This window comes from Petaurus breviceps, unplaced genomic scaffold (genome assembly GCF_028583685.1).
Source record: "Petaurus breviceps papuanus isolate PSGF00001 unplaced genomic scaffold, PetGlider_PUasm1.0 140, whole genome shotgun sequence".
In the NCBI taxonomy this organism is placed as follows: Eukaryota; Metazoa; Chordata; class Mammalia; order Diprotodontia; family Petauridae; genus Petaurus; species Petaurus breviceps.
The window spans coordinates 8,559,804-8,565,101 of NW_027185698.1; positions in this window are offsets into that span (position 1 = coordinate 8,559,804).

Here is a 5,298-nt window from a genome sequence, read left to right on the forward strand (position 1 = left end):
AGAAGTCATGGGATAAAATTACTGACAGCTGTGTCACCAAGGCACTACGAGCAGGTTACCTGGACAAGACATATTCATTTAAAGAGAGCTATATTGCTGGACATGACAGATTGGGTCAACTTCTTATGAAGGAAATGGAGGCGCAAGACATCCAGGATGGAATTCAGGGTATGGACACTTATGACGATGTTGTTGAATAAAGGTACATTTTTTTTGTTCACATTTACCTGTTTATTAAAATTGCTGTCAATGTTCATTAAAATAAGCCCTCCCCTGAAAATAAGCCCTCTGGTGTTTTTCTGTCCAAAAAAATTTAATAAGACAGTGTCTTATCATCGGGGAAACACGGTATATATATGAGGGTATATGGGCATATGAATACATATGCAAATATGTATGTGTGTATGTATGTATGTACAGGTATATATAGATAGAGGTCACAGGACCAATTAAATAGGAAGGGATGATACTTAAAAAGGTAAAATTGAGAAGAGATGGAGGTAGATAGAATGGGGTAAATTGTCTCATATATAAGAGGCAATTGTCTATTTATAATGGAGGGGAAGAACAGGAAGGAAAAAGGGAAAGAGTCAACCTTATTATCATTGAATTTGGCTTAGGGTCAGAATGACATACACATTAAATAGGATATCTCACCCTAAAGGAGAGCGGAGTGCAAGAGGATGAGAGGGGGGTCATGGAAGGGAGGGCAGGCTGGGGAGGGGGTGGGGGAGGGAAGTTGGAACACTTTTCAGAAGGGACAGGATCAAAGTAGAGAATAGAACAAGTGGGGGTGGTATAGGATGGAGGGAAATATAGTCAAACTTTGACAATATATTCTCTATGGAAATGTTTGGCTTATCTACTTATGTACAACCTAAATTGAATTGCTCATCTTCCCAGTAAGGGTGGGTGACAAGGGAGAAAGGCAAAGAATGTGGAATTAAACATTTTAAACTCAAATGTTTACACTCACATTATATATATATATAATATAATATATATACTGTTATTACTATTATTTTACATGTAACTGGGAAATAAGATATACAGGCACTGGGGCATAGAGATACACTGTGCCCTGCTGGAAAGTTGGAGGGGGTGGGGGAAAATATGAGGGAGAGGAGACTGGGGGAGTAGGTATTCAGTGATATTGCTATTTTGGGGTCGTGGGTAGGGGAAAATGGGGAGAAAATTTGTAATTCAAAATCTTGTGGAAATGAATGATGTAAACTAAAGAAATAAAAAGAGAGAAAAAGGAAAGATGCAAATCAAAATAACTCTGAGGTACCACATCACACCTATCAGATTGGCTAACATGACAAAATGGGCAAATGATAAATCTTAGAAAGGATGTGAGAAAGTTGGATCACTGTTTCATTGATGGTGGAGTTGTGAGCTGATCCAACCATGCTGGAGAGTAGTTTGTAGTTATGCCAAAGGGCAATGAAACTGTGCACACCCTTTGACCCAGCAATACCACTTCTAGGGCTGAATCCCAAAGAGATCATAAAAATGGGAAAAAGAGCCATGTGAACAAAAATATTTATAGCAGTTCTTTTGTGGTGACAACCAGGAAACTGAAAAGATGCTCATCAATTATGAAATTGCTGAACAACTTGTTTATGAATGTTTTATAAAGGTTTATGAATGTAGTGGAATACTATTGTGCTACAAGAAATGATGAACAATCAAACTTCAGAAAATCCTGGAAAGAGTTATATGAATTTATGCTGAGTGAAGGGAGCAGAACCAGGACAGCATTATTCAGAGAAACAGCCACAGTGTATAAGGACAGATTTTGATAGACTTAGCCCTTCTCAGCAAAGCAAGCACCTAAAACAATTCCAAATGACTCATGATGATAAATATTCTCTACATCTAGAGAAAGAACTACGGATTTTTAATGCAGAGTAAAGCAGACTATTTCCTTTTTCTTTTCCTTTGTTTTGTTTTATCTTTCACATGGTCTCTCCCATTTGTTATAATTGTTCTATGCAATATGATTAATGTGAAAATATGTTTAACAGGAATGTATGTGTAAAGCCCTATCAGATGGCATGCTATGTTGGGAATGGAAAATAGCAAAAGGGAGAGTAAATTTAAAACTTATTGTAGTGAATTTAAAAAACAACGTGCAGGAGAGAGCTAATATAATGAAAATTACAATTATACCTAAGGAAAAAAATAAAACAAGAAAAAAGGAAACAATGAACACTGACAAATGACTCTTTTTATGTGGACAATGAAGATTGAAACACAAATTCGGAGGATGAAAACATTGTCAATACACATACATCTGAAACCTCAAAAGGGATTATGAACTTATCTCAAGAACAATTAGCCTTCCTGAAAGAGCTTATGAAGGATTTTAAAAGTCCAATAAAAGAGGTAGAAAAAAAAATTGGGAAAAGAAATGAAAGGTATGCAAGAAAGAGCCAACAGCTTAGAAAAGAAAGGATGCCAATTGATAAGAGAAAATAATTGCTTAAAAATACAATTGGCAAAATTGAGGGAGGGAGGGGAGTCAATTGAAGAAAATAACAAAAAGTAGAATTGGATAAAGAGAAAAGCAGGTAAAAAAAACTGACTGAAGAGAAGAACTACTTGAAAAGTAGAATTGGTCAAATGGAAAAGGAGGTACAAAAGCTAACTGAAGAAAATAGTTTGTAAAAACAATAGATTTGGGCAAGTGGAATCTAATGACTCTATGAGACATCAAGAATAAGTCCATCAAAAATGAAAAAAAAAATGGAAGAAAACGTAAAATACATCATTGGAAAAAACAACTAATGTGGAAAATATATCCAGGAGAGATAATGTAAGAATTATTGATCTTCCTGAATGCCATAATAAAAAAAAAGTATTTTTCAAGAAACTGTCAAGGAAAACTGCCCTGAGATCCCAGAACCAGAGGGTAAAATAGTTACAGAAAGAATTCATCAATCACTTCCTGAAAGAATTTAAAAACTGAAAATGACAGGGAATATTTTAGCCAAATCCCAGAATTATCAGGTCAAGGTGAAAATACTGCAAGCAGTGAGAAAGAAACCACAGAAATATCATGGAGCCAAGAGGGCAGAATTAAAGCAGGAACTTTTCTAAGCTCCTCCATGAATTCTATCACTAAACTTTAAAAAGTGAATTTGAATGGATTTTAGAGATACAGAATCCATTGGGAGATGGAGTGGCAGATTACCAGCCCAGGAAAGTGCCCATGTGGGTCTGGCAGGGGGAGTGTGGAGCATGCAGGGACTGAACCAGCATGGACCAGAGAGCAGACTACAGCAGAATGAAAAGTAGACCCAGCCAGTGGACTCACCCACTACAAGGGTGATTTGCAGTCATTTCACAACAGGAAAGAGGATCAATCAGAGCTGGGTAAGAGAAAGTGTATGGCCTGCAAAAGAGACAGCAGCTTCTCCTGGGGCTATCAGCCCATAGCCCGGAAGTTTAAAAATCAACTTCCTGAATTTTCAGAAGCCAAGATGGCAGAGTAAACCCTAGGTGTTCTGATTCCATCTCCCTGTCCCGAAAAACCCAGAGATAAATGTTCCACCCAGAGTAAAATCCCGAAATAGTGGAAATAAAGTCAGGCTTAGAAATCACTGAGAAAGGGTGTAACTGAGACTGAAGTAAGGGCGGGAGGGGTACCAACATGCCCCACATTACATGACCAGCAAGACCTCCCAAAGCCCAGGGTTTGGAGCAAGCAAGTGCTAACAAAACAATCCCAGGTGGACCTCAGCACTACCAGGGGAATCTGAATACAACAGTTCTGCTGGCCACCACCTGCTGAACCTGATTGAGCTGTAGCCCAGGGCCACAGAGGCACAAATCTGAAGCAGCCAGACTATCCCTCCCCCACAGGTTACTCTGTGAGCCTCAGGGTAAATCAGGGGAAACACTGAGAATCCTGGCCTTAGCCTCAGTCTAGACACCCAGATGCTACAGCACACAAAGTCAACAACCAGGCCCTTAGCTGCCAGGCTGAGAAATCAGGAAATGGGAAACCACAATGGGAAAGAAGGAAGCTGAGAAGAGAAAAGCAAGAAAATTGATCCGAGGTTATTATAGCGAGCAAGAACAACCAAATACAGAGGACAACATGGACTCTATACTCACAACTGAGACCACAGACAGAAATATAAACTGGTCTAAAGCCCAAAAAGCATTCATGGAAGAGCTCAAGAAAGATTCCAAAAGCCAAATTATAGAGGAAGAAGATAAATTTAAATCTACAGTGACCAAACTGAAAAAAAAATATCTCATTGAATAAAACAAATCCCTTAAAAGTAAAATTTGTGAACTGGGACAGGAGGTTTAAAGCCTAACTGGAGAAATCCTCCCTAAAAAAGGAGCTTCAAAAACTAACTAGGAAAATAATTCACTAAAAATTAGAATCAGTCAAATCAAAGCTAAGGACTCTGCAATGCATCAAGAGTCACTCAAGCAAAACATGGAGATTGAAAAATTAGAAGAAAGTGTAAAATATCTCACTAGAAACACAAATAACCTGTAGAACAGATCCAGGAAAGATAACCTAAGAGTTATTGGTCTGCCAGAAAGCAATATTGAAAAAAGCAGCCTGGACAACATCCTCTAAGTGATTGTCAAAGAAAACTGTCCTGAAGTCCTAGAATCAGATGGTAAAATAGTTATCAAAAGAATTAACAGGACTTCTACTGAAAGAGATACCAGATTGAAAACTCCTAGAAATCTAGTAGTCAAATTCCAGAGTTACAAAGTCAAGGAGAAAATACTGCAAGCAGCCAAAAAGAAACCATTCAAATATGATGGAACTACCGTGAGGATTACTCAGGACCTAGCAGCTTCTACATTAAAATATTGGAAGGATTGGAATTTGATATTTTGTAATGAAAAAGAGCTAGGACAGCTAACAAGGATCAACTACCTGGCAAAACTCAGCATAATCTTTCAGGCAAGGAGATGGTCATTTAATAAATGAAGGGACTTCCAGTCTTTCCTGATGAAAAAGCCAGAGCTCAATGGAATATATGGTCTCTAATTACAAGATTCAAGAAAGAGACAGCAGCTTCTCCTGGGGCTATCAGTCCATAGCCTGGAAGTTTAAAAATCACCTTCCTGAATTTTCAGAAGCTAAGAGGGCAGAGTAAACCCTAGGTGTTCTGATTCCCCCTCCCTGTCCCGGAAAACCCAGAGATAAATGTTCCACCCAGAGTAAAATCCTGAAATGGTGGAAATGTACAATGTACTAGGGGATAAAAACTTCACAATTCAGTACAGAAAAAGTAAACATGGAAAAACACACACACA